This window comes from Camelina sativa, chromosome 2 (genome assembly GCF_030686135.1).
Source record: "Camelina sativa cultivar CO46 ecotype springtype chromosome 2, ASM3068613v1".
In the NCBI taxonomy this organism is placed as follows: Eukaryota; Viridiplantae; Streptophyta; class Magnoliopsida; order Brassicales; family Brassicaceae; genus Camelina; species Camelina sativa.
Genome location: NC_141881.1, coordinates 24,237,868 through 24,264,558, shown reverse-complemented (window position 1 = coordinate 24,264,558; position 26,691 = coordinate 24,237,868). Strand labels below are relative to the sequence as shown.

General features: G+C 43.3%; 1 long non-coding RNA gene and 1 pseudogene across 1 annotated transcript; one reads left to right on the top strand and one right to left on the bottom strand.

Moving 5' to 3' along the window:
- The first annotated feature begins 436 nt into the window (after window positions 1–436).
- On the top strand, window positions 437–3,161 carry LOC147949150 (uncharacterized; annotated as a pseudogene).
- Window positions 3,162–23,899: 20,738 nt separating this feature from the next.
- LOC104731100 (uncharacterized) lies at window positions 23,900–24,788 on the bottom strand. Its single transcript, XR_015570419.1, has 2 exons — window positions 24,652–24,788; window positions 23,900–24,439 (listed from the first exon to the last, which is right to left on the bottom strand). It is a non-coding gene; the product is annotated as an uncharacterized LOC104731100 (long non-coding RNA).
- Window positions 24,789–26,691: the final 1,903 nt, after the last annotated feature.

Sequence of the window (26,691 nt, the reverse complement as noted above, 5' to 3'; positions counted from 1 at the left end):
TATATAGCCCCTTTTGCTTCAATTTTAATTTGAAAAACCCCTACTTATTCTTACTACCCCCTATCTTTTCCAATATTTTCAAAATCCATCTCTACCCTTCTCCCTTCTTATATTATATAATAAATTTGAATCACAAAAGAAAAAAGAAAAAAAGAAAGAAAAAAATAACCAATAATTAAAATTCTCTCTCCTCTCTCATTTGTCAAAAAAATCAAATAAAACAACGGTCATCCTCTTGTTGAGCTTGGAGACTCTCTTCTTCTTCTTCTTCTTCTTCTTCTTCTTCTTCATCCACCATTAACACACACTTGAAGCTAGTTTTAATCTCTCTTATTGTCTAAATTTCCTTAGATATAACATTGTTTAATGAAATTATTGTGGAATTTCAATTTGAATGAGTGAAAAAATTGTAGATTTGTAAATTTATTTGGTCTTAATGCTTGTTAAGGTTAGTAGACTTGTTTTCTTAGAGGATTAAGGTCTTGCGTTGGTTATTATGATTGAGAAATATTGAATTTGAGATTGAATGCCGGATTTTGTAAACAAATTTAGGGAATTCAGATCTGGGACAAAAATTGGTGCAACTGAGACAAATGGGTACAACTATGTAGGAAATTAAGGATCCAGAAATTTGGTACAACTGAGACAAATGGGTACAACTATGTTTATGAACTGCTACTAAAAAATGAAAATTGACTGTTTTCTTTCTCTTTCTTTTTCAGGTGACAATGCCAAAGACTGCAATCATACGCTTTCTTTATGATGGATACTATTCAAGTATTAGAGAAGATGTACGATGGATTTCAAGAGAAGATAAGGAAGTGTATTCTATTCTTATGAAGACATCATCTAGTGATGTATCATATGCTAATTTGGTTGAGAAGATATGCAGCAAGATAAGAGTAGTTGTGGCTAAGAAAAATCTGAGAGTTAGTTACTTTCCCTTCTCATTCCCAAACTATAAGGGAATACCAAATTATATTCGAGATGATGAAGATGTTGTGTGTTATTTAAAGGATGTGTCTAAAGAAGGGTATAGAAGTGTTTTGCATGTCGAAGTTACCAATAATGAAGAACAAAATCAGAGGATCGATGAAAATGAGGGGTTTGATAGTGGTGGAGCAAATGATAGTGGTGGAGCGAATGATAGTGGTGGAGCAAATGATAGTGGTGGAGCGAATAAAGAGATTGCTCTAATTGATGGAGTGAATAAAGAGATTGCTCTAATTGATGGAGTGAATAAAGAGATTGCTCTAGTTGGTGGAACGAATGGTAGTGGTGGTGGTGGTATCGTAGATCTGTACGTAAGAGAACCATCACAACAAAATCTGGTGGTGGTCGAGAATGAAGATAGATATGTAGAAGGATACCAGTCTGGACCTCTTTTATGGGAAGATGGTCTTGATTTTACGATAGGTCAGGAATTTGGAAGCAAAAAAGCAATACAAAGTTTAATTGAAAAGGCTGGACATAAGAATTGGTTTGAGTTTGTTGGAAAGAAGTCGGAGCCATTGAGATATGTGGCAAAATGTTCTGAAGCACATAATGGTTGCAATTGGTACGTAAGAGCTGCAAGGAGTGATAAGTCTAAGCCTTTCTCTATAAGAACTCATAGAAATATTCATACATGCTCTCGGTCAAGAACAAGTACAGGGCGAATTAGAAGGAAAGGTACACCAAATATGGTTGCTTCTTTATTGGCTGCAGATTATCTGGGTGAAATTGCCACGCCAACTCCAAAAGTTCTCATTCACTTGGTTCAAAGAAAATTTGGTGTGAAGGTGTCATACTCTACCGCGTGGAGAGGAAAAAAAGAAGCTGCAGATGATGTTCGAGGTACCCCAGAGGAAGGTTTTAGGCTTATGTATTCGTATATGTTCATGTTAGAAAAGATGAATCCTGATACAGTGTCATATGTGGAAGTGGATGAGGAAAATAAGTTTCAGTATTTGTTCTTCGCACTAGGAGCTTCCATTGAAGGCTTCCGAGTCATGAGAAAAGTGATCATTTTGGATGGAACCCACCTTAAGACTGCATATGGTGGAGTGCTACTTGTTGCTACAGCTCAAGATCCCGATCATCACCATTATCTGCTTGCTTTTGGTGTAGTGGATGGCGAGAATAATGAAAGTTGGTTTTGGTTTCTCGAAAAGCTCAAATCGCTTATACCAGATGGACATGAAATTGTGTTTGTTTCTGACAGAAACTTCAGTCTCCTCAGGGTAGTAGCAATGCTCTATCCATTGTCTCACCATGGGCATTGTATCTACCATTTGTCTCAGAATGTGAAAGGAAAAGTTATTGGAGTAAACAGAGCAATATGTGCCAAAAAGTTCAGGCAATGTGCTCAGGCTTATACGGAGGCAGAGTTCTTACAGCTTTATGGTGATTTTTCGTCAACATATCCTTCGGCACGTTTGTATCTAGATGAGCAGATGGAGATAAAGCACTGGGCTAGATGTTATTTTCCTGGAGAAAAATACAACCTAGACACAAGTAATGCAGTTGAATCGATTAATGGTGTTTTAGAAAATGCAAGGAACTACTAACTGTTACAAATGATAGATGTTATTATCGAGAAAATGATTGAGTGGTTTGCTAAACATAGAAAAGCTTCTGCAGAAATATCAACTGCACAGAAGCTGGTTCCTTTTGTGGAGAAAGAACTTCACAAAACATGTAAGGAAGCAAAACTGTTGGTGGTGAATGAGCTAAACTGTTACCGACTTGAATATAGTGTGATAGGTAGTGATGGTCTACAATATGTGGTTAATTTGAGAAGCAAAACTTGCAGCTGTAAACAATTTGATATAGTCAAATATCCATGTGTGCATGCAGTAGCAGCTGCAAGAGAAGCAAAGAAGGAAGCAGATCCTGAGATAGAGTTACATGACTTGTGCTCAAAATATTACTGGATTGAGGTTTGGGTTTTGGCGTATTCAAGGACGATTTATCCGGTTCTCCATAGTTGTCAATGGACTGTTCCCGAGGAGACGATGAAACGGTTAATCTTGCCTCCGGATTATGATGTTAAACAAGGAAGAAGACAAGAAAAAAGGTTCGCATCTGTTGGAGAACATAGAGGAAAATGAGGTAAGAAGAAGTCGAAGAAGCCGACTGGTATGAGTGAGTGGTTTGACAAAGATGGTGACCAAAATTGATTTTAGGAACGTTGGTGTTTGTATTTGTTCTGTTTCTGATTGAGTTGTCTTGTCTTGGTACAACTAAGTACAACCGGTACAACTATAGTTTATTACCAAAATATAAAATTAAATTAGAAAACTTAGAACCAAGATATAAAAATTTGGTCTTTTAAGGTCACTTTGTATGTAGCAACCACAAAATTTTAACATAATTCACTTCACATGTAAAAAACAAATCTAAACCATAGAAATCCAAATCCACTTCACATGTAATAAACAACCTTAGTATTTTAGAGTTTCTTTGTATATAATGACCACAAATTATGAGAATCAAGAAATAATGGTGATTTCAAACATTTATATACAAGATGACATAGGGATTCTATTATAATTATGTAATAACATAATTACAACTAGAAAAAATTGATCTAGAGTGTAGAACAACTAATTTTTGTGGTTTTTAGAACAAAGAACAACTATGTTAATTTAAGTACAACTGTGTACAACTGGACAACTATATGAATTTTTGACGGTGCAAACAATTATTTTTTATACATGTGATGTTCTTTGACGGCATCAGGTGTCACAATGTAGACTTTTGACAGCGCAAAAGGACAAAATATCAGTTGTAACAGATACGTAGTTGTGCTTAACTTCACTTAGTTGTACCAGAATAATAGTAAAAAAACAAAAAAAACCAAGAACATAGTTGTCCCTAGAAACACCAGTTGTACCTAAAATCAGTTGCATAATAAACCCAGGATAATCTACAAACACAAAACAAAATAACCCAACAACATAGTTGTCCCTAGAAACACCAGTTGTACCTAAAATCAGTTGCATAATAAACCCAGGATAATCTACAAACACAAAACAAAATAACCCAACAACATAGTTGTCCCTAGAAACACCAGTTGTACCTAAAACCAGTTGCATAATAAAGGATACACAAAAGACAAGTTGGATATCCAGACAAGTTTTCAAAACTACACAAACAAATATCACTTCTTTGTTTTTTTCGCAGCCGTGAAAGGAGTAGTGATGAACTTTGACGGACGGAGCTTCCTCTTCTCTCTGGGAGCTTCATGTTCTCCTTCACCATCACCAGTTGGCTCTCTCGGAGCTTCATGTTCGCCTTCACCTTCTTCCCCAACTCCTTCTTTTTCTATTTCTTCTTCTCCTTTTTTTTCCATTCCTTCTTCTTCTCCTTTACCATCACCAGCTGGCTCACCTTGTCCTTCTTTTCCTCCTTCTCTTTCTTCTTCTTTTCCTCCTTCTCCTTAGTTTTCACCTTCTCCTTCTTTTTCTATTCTTTCTCTCATCTGAACCTCAAATCCTTCTTGCATATCACTCACAAATTCTCCTTGTTTTTCTGGTCTCGTTCCTGTTCTTTCTCCCATCTGAATTTCAACTTCTCTTTCTTTTTCTGTTCCTGTTCTTGTATCATCAGCACTAGTTCCTTCTGTCCTCCCAGCCTCAACATCTTTCCATGCAGAAAATGAATTCCCAAGATTCTCTCTATACTGGAAATTCATTCCCAAGCTTTCAATATTTTTGAGCCTCCTATCAAATTCATCTATCTTCTTATCTATCTTCTGATTAACTTCTGTGAATCCATTTTCCATGGCTTTCATCAACCTCTCCTCAAGCTCCTTCAAACTAGTCAGATTTCCGGTGGTGGTCAAGAAAAAGAACGGCAAATGGCGAGTCTGCATTGACTTCACCGACATCAATAAGGCATGTCCCAAGGACTGCTTCCCGTTACCTCATATCGACCGACTCGTGGAGGCCACGGCAGGCAACCAACTCCTCTCGTTCATGGACGCGTTCTCCGGATATAACCAGATCGCAATGAACCCAGCCGATCGCGAGAAAACCGCGTTCATCACGGATAGAGGAACCTACTGCTACAAGGTGATGCCATTCGGTCTGAAAAACGCAGGGGCGACCTACCAACGCCTGGTCAACACGATGTTCGCCGACCTGTTACGGAAAACGATGGAAGTCTACATTGACGACATGCTGGTCAAATCCCTTATAGCAGACCAACACGTCCAGCACCTCGCCGAATGCTTCGACATCCTAGACCGATTCCAGATGAAGTTAAATCCCACCAAGTGCACTTTCGGGGTTACCACGGGGGAATTCTTGGGATATATCGTGACAGAACGCGGAATCGAGGCGAACCCAAAACAGATCGAAGCGGTGCTGGGACTCCCATCACCAACCAACAAACGAGAGGTACAGCACTTAACAGGTCGAGTTGCCGCGCTAAACCGTTTCATCGCCCGATCGATGGACAAGTGTCTCCCATTTTATCAACTCCTTCGGGGCAATAAAGACTTTCATTGGGACGACGCCTGCGAAGCTGCCTTCGGACAGCTCAAGCAGTACCTGACCAATCAGCCGGTGCTCGTGAAGCCTGAGGAGGGAGAAACACTATACCTCTACATCTCCGTCTCCAGCTCGGCGGTGAGTGGAGTGCTAGTCCGAGATGACCGCGGTGATCAACGACCAATATTTTACACAAGCAAGGCTCTTAACGACGCGGAGACACGCTATCCAACCTTGGAGAAACTCGCTCTCGCCTTGATCGTCGCCGCTCGAAAGCTACGACCTTACTTCCAATCACACTCCATTGTCGTGTTAACCGACCAACCGCTCCGAACGGTCCTTCACAGCCCCCTTCAGTCCGGGCGAATCGCGAAGTGGGCAATCGAGCTAAGCGAGTATGATATCGAATATCGTTCTCGCCCGAGCTTGAAGTCACAAGTCCTAGCGGATTTTATCACCGAGCTATCCCCTGACCTCGAAGAGACCGTACCAAAGGAAGAACCCTGGACTTTGTTTACGGACGGCTCCTCTTCCAACCAAGGATCTGGCATCGGGATTATACTCCGATCTCCAACGGGCGAAGTCCTCGAGCAAGCTATAAAACTCGGCTTCAAGGCATCGAACAACGAGTCTGAGTACGAAGCCGTCCTCGCTGGACTGCGACTAGCTCAAGGTCTGGGAGTAACTAGCATCCAAGTGTTTTCCGACTCCCAGCTAGTGGTTAGCCAGTTTAGTGGGGAGTACGGTGCTAAGAACGGGCGCATGGAGGTATATCACCAGTTACTCCGGACTCTCTCCGCACACTTCGCCATGTTCGAGTTAATCAAAGTCCCGAGGAGCGAAAATGCGTCAGCAGACGCTCTCGCCGCCCTTGCAAATTGTTCCGACCCGAGTCTACGATGGACGATCCCGATCGAACGTATCGAAGCTCCTAGCATCGACCACTCCGAAATGGCATACGCCATCAGCAACGCCGCGGACCCAATGGAAGTTGATCTACCCGTCCAGGAGCCCGTGGAAGTGATACAACCACCAGACGATTGGCAGCTCGAAATAAAGAAATACATCGAGGATGGCAAGGTCCCAGAGGATCGCTGGCAAGCTCGCCGTCTGAAGGCTGGTTGCGCACACTACGCCATGATGGGAGGCAGCCTCTTCCGACGCAGTTCATCCGGAGTCCTTCTCACCTGCGTCGATCGGGAGGAAGCAGAACGAATAATGATGGAGGTCCACGAAGGTGATGGCGGAAACCACTCCGGAGGGCGCGCACTCGCACTGAAAATCAAGAAGGATGGTCATTACTGGCCAACCATGGTTGCCGATTGCGAGGCATTTTCGGTGAAATGCGAGCCTTGCCAACACCACAGACAGATGAAACATGTACCTCCCGAGCTGCTAAACACCGTTACTGCGCCGTACCCCTTTATGCGTTGGGCGATGGATCTCGTCGGCCCATTACCCCCATCGAGGTCAAAGAAGTTCCTCTTGGTCCTGACCGATTATTTCACCAAATGGGTGGAAGCAGAGTCATTCAACAAGATACAATCGCTGGACGTCACCAACTTCATCTGGAAAAACATTATCTGTCGCCATGGGCTCCCTTACGAAATCGTCACCGACAACGGGACATAGTTCACCTCAATGATAACCAGACGCTTCTTAGGAAAATGGGGAATACGCTTGAGCACCTCGACCCCTCAATGATATCCTCAGGGAAACGGCCAAGCCGAGGCGACCAACAAAACCATCATATACGGGCTGAAAAGCGTCTCGGACTCAAAAAGGAGCGTGGGCAGATCAACTCGACGGCGTGCTTTGGTCCTACTGGACTACCCCTCGCAGAGCCACGGGGCTATCCCCATTTGCGTTAGCATATGGCATCGAAGCTCTGGCTCCAGCCGAGGCTGGAGTGCCTACATTGCGCCGCGCTATGCTAGTCAACGATTCTGAGCTCAACGACAGCATGATGCTAGATAACATTGACTTCGCCGAGGAGCTGCGCGATCAAGCTCTCGTCCGTATCCAGAATTACCAAAATGCCGCATCCAAATACTATAACAAAGCTGTTCGCCAGCGCAGGTTTAACGAGGGCGACCTGGTATTACGTGAGGTGTACGAGAATACAAAGGAGATCAACGCTGGCAAGCTCGGCGCTCGCTGGGAAGGGCCGTATCTCATCTCCAAAGTAATTCGCCCAGGAGTGTACGAGCTCCTGACCATGGAGGGCAAGCAGATCAAAAACTCTTGGAATGCGGCTCACCTCAAACGTTACTATTATTAGACCATTTGCTTAAAAATTCAGTCGTGAGAGTATGTACACTACGAACTACGACTGGCTTGATCCCGGATCTCGGGTATGTAGGCAGCCCTCGGTTTCTTTCACGAGATTCCGAGGGCACAGCTAGAAAAATTAATAAGATTCCTTTTATCCTAAAAAAACTTGTTATTCCATTTCATTTCTACCATCTCGCCACATACAAAGAGTGTTCAACATCGGCATATCGCCTAAGAAAGATGGAGCATAAAAACAAAAAGAAGGAACTACAAGCAATAAAAAGGTGACGATCTAATGCTGCGGTAGGTCTCTAGTCTCGGGAAGCAGGTGCGAAGTATGATCTCCCTCCTGTGATCTCAACCTCCTCGGCGATTCACAGGCGCAGAGCTCGAAAGGTCAGACTCCAACGGCTCCTCAACAGCTACACCTTCCAGATATGCTCGCCAGTGTTGACACTCCCGCCTCAGCCCCTCTAGCCGACCTGCTGGCATTTCTGCCCTCCTGTCCGCCATTTCCTCCAGGAACGCGCATGGACCCTCCACGGTGTGACTCTCCCGAAAATAATGATCTGTGGCCTCCAAGTGGAGGATGTACTGGCGTAACCTCTCTATGCGGTCCCTGTAGATCGGGATTTCCGCAACATGCAGATTCTCTGATTCGCCCAGCGGCTCGTAATCGCCCTCCGGCAGGTCGGGTAACAAGGTCCTGACGACCTCCCCCTCACATCGATCACGATCGGTGAGTAGCCGGGTCATGCGCCAGCTCGCCAGGTAGAAGCCTCCGGCAAGGAGCTCGTCTAGAACCGCGATGGTTCCTTCCAAACGGAAGAGCTGGCAGACGAGATTGCGTTTCAGACGAAACGCCTTGATATACGAACTCATCCGCTGACAACGAGCTCGGTAGACGCGAATCTCTCTTTGCAAAGGATCCTCCTCAGTCCCCACGGTGAGTTCGTGGGATGGAGGCGAAATCGCCTCTTCTATGGGAAGGGCGATATTCGAAGCTTCCGGGTCGAATCCGCTGACCTCGGCAGCAGTCAGCTCTCGAGCTCGCCTTAACCATGTAGATCGTGTCGTGGTAGGCATACTTTGCAGTTGATCTTTCTGAAGTTTGGATGAGAGATGCTCAGCAAACCTTCTCTTCACCTATTTATAGGGGGAAAGGGGGAGATAAATGCTGCGTCCCGAAAATCTCGCACCAATCAGATCGTGGGAAGATGCGCGCTGCGTCCCGAGACTCTTCCACCAATTAATTTGCATTGTGAAACCGCGTCTGTATTTAATGCAGCGGTTACGCCTCGAGAATGAGCAAAAAAAAAAACAAAAAAAAAAAGACTACAACCCAGTTCGGAACCGAACTACTCGCCATCTCGGCCAGGTGCTCGACCTACTCTCCAGCGGGAGATAAATCGGATCCAGAGAATTCCGTTGGAATTGTTTCGATTTTAAGTCTCCAATGCGAGACACATCGGGCCCAGAGAATTCTTTCAGAATTGTCTCGATAAACTCCTTGAGGAGAGATAAAACCGAACTCAAAGAATTCTTTTGAATTGTTTCGTAAGTCCCAGATCGGACGAATGTAAGCCGGACCCAGAGTTATAAATTTCGCTTTTCCGTTTTTCGAAATGGGGCACAGAGAGTAAGCCGAGGCATCATACCTCGCCCCTCATTCACAAAATACATTTACGTTTGGGGTAAACTACCCCCACAAAGGGTTATTCAGTGTAAGCCGAGAGACGTCTCGCCTCGTTTGAATTTCCAATTAAAACAAAAAAGAAGCTTTATTGCAAGGCTGAATTGTCTGAACAGGATAAATTCGACAGAAAATTAAGAAACTGCGTATAAAGGCTCAGATCGCCAAAGCATGTCATCCATCAAGGTCAAGTCCGGCGGCAATCTTCCTGGTATCAGCTTTAAGACGCTTCGGCATGGGCCATAGGAGTTGAAGTCCCGTTTTCTCCCAATCAGCAGGATGCGACTCCAATGCCCTGATCTTCTGCTCGGCCTCGTTCATACGAGCAACGGCTTTTCCTCTCTTCGCCCTTAAGGAGCTTATCTCGGCATCCAGTGCCGCCAGACGATCATCGATTTCATTCTTCTTCATGCGGTGGTAATACAGCTTGTGGCATTGTTCGCGATGCACGGATTCGATCTACGCACAAGGTCATCGGTCAATAAATAGTTGCTATAATAACTTTGCACGGACAAAGCTAAGGTTTGTTACCTGGCGAACGAAGGCATGAGCAGCAGCAGCCTCAATATTGTTGGCGCGATTGCTCACGTAAAACGTCTTCACCTTGGAAGGCATGAACTCACCGCTCAAAGAAAAACTTGGTTCGTTGGGAGTCGAGTTCTCCGACTGGTAGCACTCATTGCAGTAATCGATCAAGCACTGCGGCATGTCCGCCACCCTGTCCAGACCATTCTCGATCCAGAACCTTGGGTGAGATTCAAGGCGTTTAAGTTTGAAAAGCAGTTCGTTTCGCGATTGCTCTGTTGCAGCTAATCGCTCGCGGTACGCGGAATGGCGTTCTTCGATGCAGGAGAAAAAGGTCTCTAGTTCCAGCCTCTTCTCCGGACTAACACGAAACATTAACATCCAGGGAGCTCGGATATGCGGATAAAACGGCATCCCTCGCTCAATGGCTTCCGAGTTCGAGAACGTCGGGACGTCGCTCTTAACATCGACCAAGGATGCAGTACTGCCAACAGAGCTCGGCATCTTGGAATTGTCTCCTCGGAGTTACGGTAAAATCAAACATGGAGCGATCATATTTATACTAATTCTGGACGAAACATTTCCAATTTCGATATTGGCAAATTATCATTTTCACTGGAGGATATAAAAAAAAACCGGCAATATTCCATGCAAAGCACCAAAGGGAAATTTCCAAAAAGCAGAAGTCGGCCGCCGAATAGGCAGCAATGTCACAGGGTCTTAAACAGGACAATACAAAAAAAGAGGAAAACAGGAAACGCTCCTAGGGGACGTTTTCGGGCAGACCGGCCTGGAAAAGTCCAACATTAGAGCCGTACGGATGTGGAACGGAGTCTGGAGCCGCATCCCCGGATTGAAGTAGTCCGAAGCCGAGCTGATCTGGAGACATGTCGAGATCGCCTTCCTCGAACTCTACGAGATCTAGCGCTTCCACTTCAGTCTGGGCAACCTCCCGCTTTTCCTTGATCTCGACAACAAGATTGTCCGGGATGGATGCACCATTCTTCAGAAGATAGTCCATAACCTGCCCGAATCCGTTCGCCTGGTTGAGAACATCTTCTTTCGGACGGGCCATCTCCTGGTCACGCAGATAGTCCTTTACCTTGTCAAGACGGCGCTGCGCTTTCTTCATGGTGCCCTCGACCTTGGCTTGGCGATCTAGGCGAAGTCGTCTCATCTCGGACTCGAATTTCGCCCCGAGATCATCGAACTGCCTTGACAGCTTGGCCTTTTCTTCCCCCAGAACTTTCCCCTGCGATTCCAACTCAGCAACCCTGCCTTCCAGGTTTTCACAGTGGTGCTCTTTCTTCGCAAGGAGATCCTTTAGCTCCTTGATCCTCATGTTCTTCGACTTATCCGCATCCCGAAGATTTTCCAAACATTCCTTCATCTTCTCAAATTCAGCCTCTGCCGAGGTCATCGATTTAACACGCCTATCGTACATCAAAGTGAGTGACGACATATAGGCGGCGATCTGCATTTCAGAACGAGGTAAAATGAGAATCAGGTTTTTCAAGTCAGTAATAAGGAGGGCGATGCGATTCAAACCTGAAGGGCGGATTGGGCGGCCTGGACGTATTGGTCTCTGAATTCAAGCTTCTCGACCGGCGGCAGCATAACCAAAGATAGCGTAAGTTGCCTGCACAACTCCGCGGCAGCTTCCCTATTGCACACAAGAGGCGTTTCCCCGAAATAGTCGTAACGAAACTGGTCGGTTCGACCAGCAGCGCATTCAACTCGGAAGCGGTCATATGATTCGAGGCCGGCATCTTCCGCAGAGCGTTTCCGACCTGTTCCCTGGGCGGAGGCTTTTCCTTTACCCTTCTCTTTGTTTTTGTCCTTCTTGGACTTCTTCTTCTTTGAACCGTTACCTGGTTCAGAGGCAATCTGCACTGAGACGATCGGTTCAGTCGGTGGAGGAAGAGATGAGTCATTGGGAGCCACGTTTTCGTCTTCTTCGTCAGCAGCCAGGAGCTCGTCCTCTTCCTTAATGTCGATGAATTCATTCTCTGTCTGCTCCGGCTCGGGGTTGACGGTCGGTGTAATGACCCTCACCAAGAGTAAAAATCCCAAAATAAAAGATCAAGGGAATGGACCAGAAAAGGCTTGAAAAGAAAGAAGATGTAAAACAAAGAAAAACGACCAGAAGAAGTCCGAGGAAAAAGTCAGGAGTTGAAAAATGACCAAACCAAGACGGAGTGACCGGGAGTATGGCCAGGACCCTAAGGATGATCGAGGAGTCGAGAAAAAAAATTAGTCGAGGAGTCGAAAAAGGTTGCCGAGAAAACTTATCAAGAGGAACGTTAACGACTAACCAATGGACGGGAGGACCGATAGCCATTGACCGAACTATCAAAGAAATGGTCTGAATGCATCAAAGAATGCCGGAAGGAAACATCGAAGGTGTTAGGCAAAGGATGGAGTGTTTTGGGAAAAATTATTATTTTCTCAAAATTTCGGCCAATAAGAATCAAGATAAGTGGGAGATTAATTTTTTTCAAGAAAGCTTAGTGGGATTAATGGGAAATTAATTCCCAAGGAAGAAGTGGTGTTTAAGGAGGCCAAGTCATGCAATTTTACACCAAGGAAAAGAAGTGGAGCAAATTAGGCCAAGTCATGCGATATTAAGAAAGGAGTTAGTGGGAGAATTAAAAATTCAAGAAGATTAAGGAAGTTAGTGGAAGATTAAGCTTAATCAAGGTGATTAAGGAAGAAGTGGTGTTAAGGTGGCCAAGTCTCACTAATTTCTACCAAGAAGACTTAAAGAGAAGAAGAGAACCACATTGAGCCAAGTTTCATCAATTTTGGCCAAGGAATTCAAGGGAGAAAATGTGGGTAACATGGAGCCAAGTCACCCCTTTGCCTTATAAAATTTTGTGGAGATTAGTAGACATGCACTAATAGAAGAGAAGGCATGCACTAATAAGGAGGAGTTTTATGCACTAATAGAGAAGGATTAGGAGGCTAATTGGCGAGCTTTGATTGGAAGGAGAAGCACTTGTCGCATAAACAAGAAAAGGAGAAGACACATGTCGATTTGCACTAAGGAAAGGAAGAGGATTCGAGCATTATAAATAGAGGAATGGAGACTCATTACCGAAAAGTTTCTCACATTTCTCTCAACACTCAAACGCATAAAGCTTTGTTTTCTCTCAAAGACAAGAGAGGAACAAGAGAGATCACCAAGAGAGAGAGATCATCGAGTAAAAGGAGGAGTTGCCGTCGAATTATTTATAGACGAAGGAGTGGAGCTGTTAGCTGGTGATCATCGAGAAAACACGGTGTTAGTGTTGATATCAAGCTGTCGAAGAGAAGGGAGTCTCTGTCGAAGAGGCCGTTGAGAGAGAGACGCGGTTGGACTGAGTAAGTCGAGAACGGGAACGGTTGAAGGAGTGGAGGATTGTCAAGCGAGGATCGTCTGATCGTGTGGTGCCGTGAGTCTGTGCAGTCATCGTCGATACGCGAAAGGTGAGTCTGAGGTAGTGCATGTTGGATGGATGCATGTAGCTTTGGTTGAAATTGATTGCATGCCGAGTAGGATTCATTTCAGTGAAAGGTGTAGGAACACATCTAACTTAAATCCCCATGCATGTTAAATACGGTTGCGTTTTAAGTAATTTTGGGACTTAAAACTTGGTTAGAGTTGCATGCTAGAAAGAGTTGGTTTAACTTGAATATTTTCTTGTTAAAATCCGGTTGCATGCGTGATAAACGATTAAATAATTTGCATTGTTTTGCATAATTTTAATCGAGGTTAGAACATGCACAAATAAACCTAAGGATTTAAATGAGTAAATCGGTTAGGCTGCATGTTAATTTGGACTTAAGATTTAAATGGGTAAATCTTAAATGGTTGCATGAGTAATAGGACTTGTAGCATAATTTCGCTCAAGTGGCTTATATTGGTTGCATGCCGGTAAAATAATCTTAAGTTGCTTGATTTATACTCTTGCTTCTTGTTGATTATTGCATGTTGTATTCTTGCTTGATTTCATGCTAACGTGCTTGATTTATCATTGCTTGAATTTGGGGTTATGTGTTTTATTTTAGCTTAGTCTCTTGAATTCGTTTCTTGAGTCTTAAGCTAGAGAAGTGTGACGATATTTCTGTTTCCAAAAGTGTATGTCGCGCGTGAGTTCCCGACGACCACTCGCGCGAGGACATTGTCACGGCTGGCTAGCTACCAGCGTGACCGCTACATGACGATGTAGCTAAAGGTGGGATCATGCCGGAGAACTTTGTGGTCTCGGCATGGAGAAGGAGATGGAACGGAACAGATTATCGAAGGGCCCTAGGTGTAGAGAGTCTAGAGTAATCAAGTGTCTCTTGTTTATGGCTAGGCGTCTTTGCATGTTGTGCGTGGCGAGGTGAAAAGAGTCTGGATATGTCAAGCGTTCCTTGTCGTATTCTAGATGTCTTGTTTGGTGGTTCGCTTAAGGAGTTTGGGGTAGTTCAAGTATTCCTTGTTTATCCTAGTTGTCCTTGCGAGTTGTGTATAGATGAGGAGTCTAAAGTGAGCTTTAGTCGTTCTATGTTGCGTATAGAGAGTTAGAGCGTTGAGTCGAGTCACGTGGATCTAACCTCTCTTGTTTGATGGTAGTTTTATTTGCTTCCGCTATCGCTTTCGGCTGTGTTGCTTTGATTACTTGCTTGTTTTCTTTGCTTGCCGGGGTAGTCGGGTTGGGGAAGTAGAATCCTGTTTAGGATAAAAGGGGTACCCAGACTCACTGAGTAATCTTAGATTACTCATGTCTCTGTTGTTGTGGTTTTGCAGGGAAGCCTAAGTGAGTCTAGAGCCGGAGCAAACTTTAGGGTACCGGATAGGGTTTTCATGTGTTCCTTGTAAAACCCTATAATTTCACAAATGGTTATGTATATATTTTTCCGACTATCTAAATATATATTGCTTTAATAATTTATTTGTGATGAATTATTTTACTAAAGTAATATATATACGGTTTTCAGGAAAACATGGCAAGTTGCAAATGATACTCGGCCTTGTCCGGGCTAACACAACGCACCAGGCCGCGAGGGTTGAAAAGCCTAAGTAACCTCAGTTGCGGGTGGGATTGTGCTAGGGAGGATCGGTCGGGAAGTCTGCAGCTTCCGTCCCTCAGCCGGACCACCTCGGCGCAATTCTGCATGTGGCGTTCCGTGGCTGTCCGATGGCCTTCGTGGTCCTAGGACGGTTCGGGGGCGTTACAACGGTGGTATCAGAGCGGTGTTTTCGAACCCGCGAGCACTTGTGCATTTCAAAGTTTTATCGAGTAATGTGTCGCAAGAACATAGAAATTTTATCCGGTGGTTTGCTTGTCTAGGTTGAACCTTAAAATGAACTAAGCGTCTGACCTTGTTTCTTGTGGGTTTTTAGATGTATTCAGGTGATTCAGGTTGCGGGGATGGTTCAGGAGATGAGGGGCCGAGACATGAGGGTTGTGGACATCATAACGGGTTCTTGTCAACGGAATCAGAAAGCGGCCAAGGGCTATATGATTCAAGTAATGAGAGTGAGGACGGTGTATTTGATGCCGACGACACCAATTGGTCTGTCGAGACCGATCCGTCCGAGTGTTTGGAGGAAACGGAGGAGTTGGAAGTTAATCAGGATGACCAGACAATAGTATTGGAGATTGGCGAGCCAAGCCGACTTCAAGTACGAATGGACGCACAAGGGAAGTTTGAAACTATCCCTGTGGGAGATCATGGAGAGGCGGAGGTGGAACTAGCCGACAGATTGCAAAAGTTATTATTGGATCTTGTGGAGGACCAAGGCGAGGATGTCAGTCCCGAAAACTTTATAAGGGAGTACCCGGAGGCGATTGATAAGATCCTAAATTTCTTGACGGACGTGTATGTGCCGGAGGAAGAAGGAGCTGCAAGCGGTACAGGAGTGGTACCCGAGGCCGGAGGTCCGAGTGGTGAACAACCAGCGGAAGAGAAAGCAGAGACGGGTAGCAGAATTGTATTGGTGTTGGACGAGATACGCTCACCGGAGAGGGGGAAAGAAGACGATGGTGAAGTTGAGGTACCGGGAATCAAGGAGGATTATGAGTTTGGAGAACCAACGGCGAGAAGGGATAAAGTTGTGGAAGTAATTGACTTAGTGTCAAGTGATGATGAAGGAATCCCAACTTTTGTGGTGGAGACAAGAGACGAGCAGGACCCGATACCAAGTGATCGAGAGCAAGAAGCTGATACGAGTACGGAGTTTATGGAGGACGCGAGATTGAGACGTAGTGCAAGACGGGTAGTAAGAGGACAAGGAGAACCAAGTCAAGTTGCGAACGATCAAGGAGATCAAGACCAAGTAGTACCAGACCCTATAGTGTCGAACCAGATAGCGCTGAGGCGTGATAGCCCTATTCGAGCTGTGCCATTACAAATGGTATTACCAGAGGAAGAGGAGGAACCAATGGACCGGGATTTGGAGAAGCTCGCTAAGATGTATGAGTTGAGAAGGCAGAATCGAGAGCAGATAAGGTTCGAAGTTGGTGAGAGTAGTTCGAATTTGAAGAAGCCGAGAATGACGTACCAAGAATTTCAGGCAATGGAGCAACAAGAGATGCGGCCAGTGACCTTTCAACCGAGAGGCAGGCTGAGAGTGCGAGCCACTGCCAGGAAGAGGGTGGTCTACCCAAATCAAGTTCACATGAGAAACACGCCCTATTGTGAGTTGTGTAGAGGCGTTGGGCATTGGACAAGACACTGTTGGAGATCGGCGTTAAGACGCATATGCGACCCAACGGACCAAGATTGTGAGTGGTGCGGACTGCGAGGGCACTTTGCTTATCGTTGCCCAAACCCAGACCGAATGAGATATTGGAGGAGATGTGAGGCGTGCGGAGAATCAGGGCACCCGAACAACCATTGCTGGAGGACAAGACCGCAACACTTTCCGGACGTGGAAAATATGGTATGTACCGTATGTGGTGGAAGAGGACACTATGTCCATGAATGTCCGTATCGGATGGTACGAGAGAGAATAAGCCCAGTCGGTCGATGGGAAGAGACGAGAGAGAATCCGTTAAGGCACGTTGAACGAGTGGAAGAGAACCCGATGAACCAAGCTAGAACCTCGACGTCTGCTGCCTCTACCTCAACCGAGTCTCCCGCTGAACCGCCACCTGATGAGCCAGTTAGCGAGTGTGTATGCTTTTGCGAAGCATGTACTAGGCTCATGAACCCGTAGAACTCTTGGGGGGTAAGAGGAGGTGGTTTTCTTTTTGGGCGTAAGTGTGAGGGTTGGATAATTTTCTTGTTGTGTACCTAGAACTAACCTTGTTGTGTTGTCTAGGATCCGAACCCTTAGAAATATCGGCTAGGTTGGTGTAGAACTCGTGTAGCTTTTCCATCGGTTTGTAAAAGTACCTTATGTTCTCTAGCCGTATTTCTCGAAGTACTATTTAACTGCTTGCTAATCCTTGCATGTTTTATTACTTGCTGTGATTGTGCTTGAGTTTTATAGGTTTGCATAGATAATTATATTCATAATTACCTTGCATTATTTAACGCGATCGACGAAGATTCACATAAGTCACCACAAAACGCGATCAGACAAGAAGCTCCAGAAAGAACAAGAGAGTTCGACTAAGATAGAACAGTCAGTTCAGATTGTTAACTAAAAGAAGGAAGAATGAAAAAAAAAAAAAAAAAGAGAGAGGGATGATAAAGAAGGTTGAGGCAAACTCAAAGGAACCAGAAGAATAGTGCAAATCAATCGACAGCGGCAAACGTGCAGAGAGTGTCAAAGTAAACATGACCAAGAATGTGCAAGAGGAGGAGGACAAAGAGGGTGCAAGAAAATAAAGAACAACAACGGCAAAGCCCTAATATGCTTAAGAGGCAAAAACCAGTCGAAAAAAAAAAAATGATAGGAGAGAAAATCCTAAGGCGTGTAAGGATGAAGAGGTAGACGAATCGAAGGAGCATCATAATGAGGCCGATTCAAGTTCTACATTGAAGTGTATCAAGGAGAAATGAGTTAAGCTATGAACGGAAGGAAGAGAGAAGAGTCCGGAACAAGCTGAAGAAAGAGAAGCATTGACTCAAGGAAGTTTATGGTGACCAAGCAATGGTACAACAAAGCAAGAGTCTCAATGTGTGGAGGACCATAAATATGAGGAGGAGCTAAGTATATGCTGGAGATGCAGAAGTTTTCCAAGAAGCAACTGCAAACAAGGTCCGGGTGTTTTAAGTTAAAACGGTGGTATGAATGTGGAGTCCAATATTGGAGACAAAACAGCCAAAGGAAGGAGGATTTCGGCAGAGATATAAGCACGATAGTGATTATAAGGCAACGACATCTGTGCCAGGAGTATAACCGGCACCAGAAGGAGAAGGAGAAGTGAGAATTCGGGGACGAATTCTTATAAGGGGAGGAGAATGTAATGACCCTCACCAAGAGTAAAAATCCCAAAATAAAAGATCAAGGGAATGGACCAGAAAAGGCTTGAAAAGAAAGAAGATGTAAAACAAAGAAAAACGACCAGAAGAAGTCCGAGGAAAAAGTCAGGAGTTGAAAAATGACCAAACCAAGACGGAGTGACCGGGAGTATGGCCAGGACCCTAAGGATGATCGAGGAGTCGAGAAAAAAATTAGTCGAGGAGTCGAAAAAGGTTGCCGAGAAAACTTATCAAGAGGAACGTTAACGACTAACCAATGGACGGGAGGACCGATAGCCATTGACCGAACTATCAAAGAAATGGTCTTAATGCATCAAAGAATGCCGGAAGGAAACATCGAAGGTGTTAGGCAAAGGATGGAGTGTTTTGGGAAAAATTATTATTTTCTCAAAATTTCGGCCAATAAGAATCAAGATAAGTGGGAGATTAATTTTTTTCAAGAAAGCTTAGTGGGATTAATGGGAAATTAATTCCCAAGGAAGAAGTGGTGTTTAAGGAGGCCAAGTCATGCAATTTTACACCAAGGAAAAGAAGTGGAGCAAATTAGGCCAAGTCATGCGATATTAAGAAAGGAGTTAGTGGGAGAATTAAAAATTCAAGAAGATTAAGGAAGTTAGTGGAAGATTAAGCTTAATCAAGGTGATTAAGGAAGAAGTGGTGTTAAGGTGGCCAAGTCTCACTAATTTCTACCAAGAAGACTTAAAGAGAAGAAGAGAACCACATTGAGCCAAGTTTCATCAATTTTGGCCAAGGAATTCAAGGGAGAAAATGTGGGTAACATGGAGCCAAGTCACCCCTTTGCCTTATAAAATTTTGTGGAGATTAGTAGACATGCACTAATAGAAGAGAAGGCATGCACTAATAAGGAGGAGTTTTATGCACTAATAGAGAAGGATTAGGAGGCTAATTGGCGAGCTTTGATTGGAAGGAGAAGCACTTGTCGCATAAACAAGAAAAGGAGAAGACACATGTCGATTTGCACTAAGGAAAGGAAGAGGATTCGAGCATTATAAATAGAGGAATGGAGACTCATTACCGAAAAGTTTCTCACATTTCTCTCAACACTCAAACGCATAAAGCTTTGTTTTCTCTCAAAGACAAGAGAGGAACAAGAGAGATCACCAAGAGAGAGAGATCATCGAGTAAAAGGAGGAGTTGCCGTCGAATTATTTATAGACGAAGGAGTGGAGCTGTTAGCTGGTGATCATCGAGAAAACACGGTGTTAGTGTTGATATCAAGCTGTCGAAGAGAAGGGAGTCTCTGTCGAAGAGGCCGTTGAGAGAGAGACGCGGTTGGACTGAGTAAGTCGAGAACGGGAACGGTTGAAGGAGTGGAGGATTGTCAAGCGAGGATCGTCTGATCGTGTGGTGCCGTGAGTCTGTGCAGTCATCGTCGATACGCGAAAGGTGAGTCTGAGGTAGTGCATGTTGGATGGATGCATGTAGCTTTGGTTGAAATTGATTGCATGCCGAGTAGGATTCATTTCAGTGAAAGGTGTAGGAACACATCTAACTTAAATCCCCATGCATGTTAAATACGGTTGCGTTTTAAGTAATTTTGGGACTTAAAACTTGGTTAGAGTTGCATGCTAGAAAGAGTTGGTTTAACTTGAATATTTTCTTGTTAAAATCCGGTTGCATGCGTGATAAACGATTAAATAATTTGCATTGTTTTGCATAATTTTAATCGAGGTTAGAACATGCACAAATAAACCTAAGGATTTAAATGAGTAAATCGGTTAGGCTGCATGTTAATTTGGACTTAAGATTTAAATGGGTAAATCTTAAATGGTTGCATGAGTAATAGGACTTGTAGCATAATTTCGCTCAAGTGGCTTATATTGGTTGCATGCCGGTAAAATAATCTTAAGTTGCTTGATTTATACTCTTGCTTCTTGTTGATTATTGCATGTTGTATTCTTGCTTGATTTCATGCTAACGTGCTTGATTTATCATTGCTTGAATTTGGGGTTATGTGTTTTATTTTAGCTTAGTCTCTTGAATTCGTTTCTTGAGTCTTAAGCTAGAGAAGTGTGACGATATTTCTGTTTCCAAAAGTGTATGTCGCGCGTGAGTTCCCGACGACCACTCGCGCGAGGACATTGTCACGGCTGGCTAGCTACCAGCGTGACCGCTACATGACGATGTAGCTAAAGGTGGGATCATGCCGGAGAACTTTGTGGTCTCGGCATGGAGAAGGAGATGGAACGGAACAGATTATCGAAGGGCCCTAGGTGTAGAGAGTCTAGAGTAATCAAGTGTCTCTTGTTTATGGCTAGGCGTCTTTGCATGTTGTGCGTGGCGAGGTGAAAAGAGTCTGGATATGTCAAGCGTTCCTTGTCGTATTCTAGATGTCTTGTTTGCTGGTTCGCTTAAGGAGTTTGGGGTAGTTCAAGTATTCCTTGTTTATCCTAGTTGTCCTTGCGAGTTGTGTATAGATGAGGAGTCTAAAGTGAGCTTTAGTCGTTCTATGTTGCGTATAGAGAGTTAGAGCGTTGAGTCGAGTCACGTGGATCTAACCTCTCTTGTTTGATGGTAGTTTTATTTGCTTCCGCTATCGCTTTCGGCTGTGTTGCTTTGATTACTTGCTTGTTTTCTTTGCTTGCCGGGGTAGTCGGGTTGGGGAAGTAGAATCCTGTTTAGGATAAAAGGGATACCCAGACTCACTGTGTAATCTTAGATTACTCATGTCTCTGTTGTTGTGGTTTTGCAGGGAAGCCTAAGTGAGTCTAGAGCCGGAGCAAACTTTAGGGTACCGGATAGGGTTTTCATGTGTTCCTTGTAAAACCCTATAATTTCACAAAAGGTTATGTATATATTTTTCCGACTATCTAAATATATATTGCTTTAATAATTTATTTGTGATGAATTATTTTACTAAAGTAATATATATACGGTTTTCAGGAAAACATGGCAAGTTGCAAATGATACTCGGCCTTGTCCGGGCTAACACAACGCACCAGGCCGCGAGGGTTGAAAAGCCTAAGTAACCTCGGTTGCGGGTGGGATTGTGCTAGGGAGGATCGGTCGGGAAGTCTGCAGCTTCCGTCCCTCGGCCGGACCACCTCGGCGCAATTCTGCATGTGGCGTTCTGTGGCTGTCCGATGGCCTTCGTGGTCCTAGGACGGTTCGGGGGCGTTACAGTCGGTTCTTCGTTTCGATCCATGGATCAGAGCATCTCGGAGGCGACAATTGTGGTTGACGGGACCTCGGAAGTTTGACCCAGTGAGCTTGCAAAACTGGCGAACTGTGTTCTTGCCTTACCCATCGCTGCTTCCACGCGGCGTCGTGAGATTTGAGTCCAGCTACGGTCAGCTACACCGAGGAGAGCGCTCTTGATGCGTTCGAATCTGGAAGATAATCTCCGAGCTGAAGAAGGGCGATCTGCAAAACATATGATAATACAAAATCAGGTCAGCACGATATTGTCCGATTTAACAGAATAAGGAACGAGATGATACCCGGCGAATAGTTCCACACTCTTCGGCGACCGCATTTCGGATTTTCAAAAGAGCGATCGTCAACTCGGACGAAGAAGTAGGGAGCTCTCAACTTCTTGAAGTTACTAACTTTTTCCTCCATAAGGAAGTTATGAGCTAGCTTTGCATTAACCATCCACAATTTGCTGCCCTGGCTATTCTTGAAGTTTGTCAACTGCTCGAAGCATTCGACTTCGAGGAACACCTCAGCTTCGGCCGCAAGAGTGAGGGCGGCGACGAAGTTGCAGATACTTCCTGGGGTGAGTTAACATATCGGAATTTTGCGGCGATGGGCGTATTGGGTGAGCAAATTAGGAAGAGGGAAGAACAACCGGCATTGGAAAAAGAATCCCTCGTACAAGCAAATATACCCGAGAGGCGGACTCCACGGACGTTGGTGCTCTCCGGGAATAATAATGTGAACACCATAATTGGACAGGCCACACGAATTCAACAGGTCGCCAACCGACTTATTAGTACTGGTCGTCTCCTCGCCCCTGATGTCACCTCGGTGGTCTCGAAGAGGTGAGAGGTCATTGATCATGACGTTATCAGGCGCAAGTCGGACCGTTTCACCACCCAGGTTGTCAGGTGGGTGATCGGAAATTGGCGTAGCATTTCCGTGATCTTCGCGATCATCTTCGTCAATCAAAGAAGGGATTGGGATCTCGTTGGATCTGCGCCTTGAGGAGCATTCGGCCTCTTCTGATCTATTCGGCATATCGCCTTGGACCGATCCGACAACGTTCGGAGGTTCCCTGCTGGAGTTCTTGCGGATCAACGGTTCACTTGTGGTAGCCGATGAGGAAACCATGGCCGAGGTGAATAACAACGCAGATCGCCGAAGAGTGTTGAAAAACTGGCGAATAACAAAGTAATTAAAGGCGAAGAGAGAGAGAACGAAGTGATTACCTTTTTTGACGAAGCGGCGAAAAGTGAAAACACTCGGCGGATACTAAGTATTTATAGACGGGAGTGGGTGGCAACCCTACGCGGGGTCATAATTGCCTACCATAACCTACGCGACGCTTCAGCTTCCGAATTGACAGATGCGACGTATTGGACACGTGTCACCCGACTAGAGGAGGGCAAAGCGGCGCGACGATTCCGGAGTGTTTAGATTCGGATCTCTTTACGGATCAAATCGAATATTCTCTCTTGAAGTCCGGTCATTCGAATTAACTTCTGAATATACCGAACTGAGGGGGGACTAATTGTTGGTACGGGAATTAGCACCCCCGACATATCAATCACGACCCGTTAAAGAACCGGCTATCTAAACCGGGAATTCGACCTAGGATTGGATTTCATCCCTGAAAGCCCAATAACGTTAAGAAGCCCATGGACGAGGTGACGAATCGGCACTTCAACTCGCCCTGCGGCTGACCTAGCGAGAAAGGAAAGACTTTCCTTATTAATTCGCCTGTAGTTAGGAAAGTCAATATATTCAATATATTCGATATATTTGAGTATATTGAGTAGATCTTTGAATACCTATAAATAGAGGGCAATCCTCTCTCATTGTAAGATCATCGAATCATTAATACAAAACCCTAAATTCTTCTTTGTTCTTGAGCAAAACCTAGCTTGTTCCTCAAGAGATTTCATTTTTTCTTTTCTTGCTTACTTTGATCTAAATCCTCCAAGAGATTGTTATTGAATTTGTTTCCCTTCTAAACAAATTCATTGTGAGAAACCTCAGTTTCTACAGTAATTTAACCAAAATAAAACTTTTTTCGTTAGGTACACATGTACTGCAAACTTTTTAATCTCTACAAAAAAAAATGTTTTAATTTTCTTTACTTCTCCTTTCTTTTACAACTCTTTGTTTTAATTTATATATTCCCTAATTTTATTTCATTGTTCATTGTTGATTCCTGCGAAATTTTCTTTTCACAGTTTCTATAATGAATCCGATCGGTGAAATACAATTATACAAATGACAGTGTAAACTTCTTTCTCAATATTGTGTTTGTCTGAGATGGATTTCTGTTGCCAAAGTGTTTAGAGAATGTTTCAACGATCCAACGTAAGTAAAGAGGCGGTCGTGAACACGAAAGGAAACACAAGTTTTATTTATTATAGCAACGACGGAGCGGTTCGAAAAAACTGGAAAATATACAAACACATACACAGATAAAACAAGGACAGAAACCACAAACCAAATTAAACCACAATTTAAGATATGAAACATGCACACAACACACACACATGCATTCAAAGCTAGAGTGAGGTATTGAAATGACCAGGTCCTTGTGTGCCTTTGAAAGGCCTGTGGGGCGGAGGAGATTTATTGAAATGTCAGACATGACCAGGACGACATTTTTTGGGGTCTTTTTTACATATAAGGGCGGCGCGACAAACCTTGGGGTATTTTTTACATACAGCGCTACAAAATTTGGGGTCTTTTTTACATATACGGATGAACCGACCGAAAGGTTCAACGCGGCCTTTCACAGGCATGTGTGGCGGAGGAGGTATCGGGACATTTGGGATATCAGGATCATGACAAAAGGGTATTTTACGAGGACATTTTATACGGCCGATAATACGGCCTAAGCCACTAGGATGGTAAATCTCTTCTGCACCTGCACCACCCAAAAAGCATTACATTATATATTACATGAGTCAATGTTTGATCATTTTAGTGCTCATTTGTTTATTCAAATACGGATTAATTCCAAAACTCAAACCAAAATCAGGATCAAACACAACTACAAAAATAATAAAAACCTAACTAATTAACGTAAAATGATACTAATTAATGACCTCGGAACATCTAAAAGACCAAAAGACTCACTTTGATTATTGGCTTCCTCTTGTGCGCCAAGCGCTTTATCCATATGCGGAAACACAAGAAGAAGAAGGAGACAGAAAACCATTGAAGAGACCATAGAAGATGTCATCTTAAATTCTTAATATTACCTTATTTTGCTTATTAGTGTCGCTCATGCTTATGCGTTTATATAGGCTAGAAAGGTGACAATTAAAGAAATCTAAGGATAATATAGAAAGGCTAAAAGACAAAGAAGATGAAGAAATCTCTGGACAGTCTAGCGAGAGACTTAAAAGCTTATAGTCATCGACGACTTAGTTGTGTCACTTATGAGTCTCGAAGTTTTGGTATTATTATTCGGTGAAAAGTCTTCAATCGCCAAATTAGCCATGCATGTGTTTGGTTTGTGGGTCTAGTACTCCATTGCATTGGATTCTCTTCATGTTACTTACTTCCTTAAATATTTCTAATATCCTATATCTACTTCATGGTTATATTCTGTTAATCCGTACAAAAAAATGAAAACAAAATTGGATTATACGTGAAAAAAAAAAGTTAAAAACAAAAAAAATTAAAATTAACATTTACAGTATTATTTTTTTCATTCTGCAAATGTTCAATTATTTTGACTTTGGCAACTCTTGCGTCGTCGAAGTCGGATAAGGATAGACCAAATCCGTGATTGATTGTTATTTTTGCTTATTTTGATAAAAATACAATTTCAAAACGAACTAAAAAAAAAAAAAACACAGTCTGCATTAAACAAACAAAATTTTCGGCAACTCTGTTTCCTAACCAAATAACCAATTGATAGCCAATTTAAACACTTCATAAAAAAACTCGAAAATCAAAAAAAAAGTTTATTTTTTTGGATGAAAAAGTTTGACCAAAGAGTTTTAAAAACAATCCAAAGCCGACTCAAAAATAGGGTTTAATTTCAATTTTCAAACGTGGTTTTGAATATATATAGTTACAATCTGTAAGCGGCTGGAAGCATTCTTGATTTGCTGAACCATATAAGCTCTCCAATAAGTGCATTTGTTCATTTGAGCTTCGTCCACATACAGATTAAGCTAGCTCCATAACACGACCGTACCGAATCAAATACTACAGTACACGTAACTCGAACCAACCACCACCAAAAACCTTCACCTCAACGACTTTAAGCGTCTTTTTCAAACACTCTAGACTGATTTGATAAAGCCAATATTTACTTGTGTCAATCTCAAAAAAGCGTCTGCCCATCAAAAATCAATCCATTAAACTCAATCTTTCCTCTTTTGACATCTAGCTTTACTGTATGTTTTAACAATTACAAGATCTAGTATAGTAACTTAATTAATTACCTTCATAATTGGTCTTAGAGGATCCAATTAAGAGATTCCAAATCCGGACAGTACTTATTAATCAAGTTCTTAATCCCTACAAACTCATATGGATGCTGACTCGTCTTAAATACCAGATGTCGTGTTTCAAATCAACGTTGCAAATCTTCATCCTCCACATTTTGGATCATGAGTGTAAGATGTTAAAGTCTGATCATGAGTGTAAGATGTTAGATATGTTGAGTGATTTTGTATATATATACCTGGAAGAGATATGAACACACAGTTAAAGTCTTAGCATAAGAGAGATGTCGTTACAAGACAAGCAAGGATTTCTCTGGTTCCAATATTATATGTCGTCTCCGATCGAAGTATGATTCTTGCATCTGCTCGTTAACTCTCTGGAAGTAAAAGTAAGGAACTGTTCCAGAATACTTGAGGATTACTGCTATTAATTTGGTATATCAAATTTACAAATCGGCTCAGCAAAATCGCAGTTTTTAAAGACTAATTCTCTTAACTAAACGGTTCTGGTTTTCACCCAAAACCATTTCTTCATCTCCAAGACTCGCACAGTTTATAAATCTCAAACTCTCAAGAGACGGAAACTTGGAAAGCAAGGTAGTGACTTCAGAGCTCTGAAGCCAGCCGATTGTGAAGCTTCTTAGGGCATCTGTACTCCATTTCTCAAAAAAATAAATAAAAATTAGTTTTTTTACAAATTTTCTTTCTTATTTAT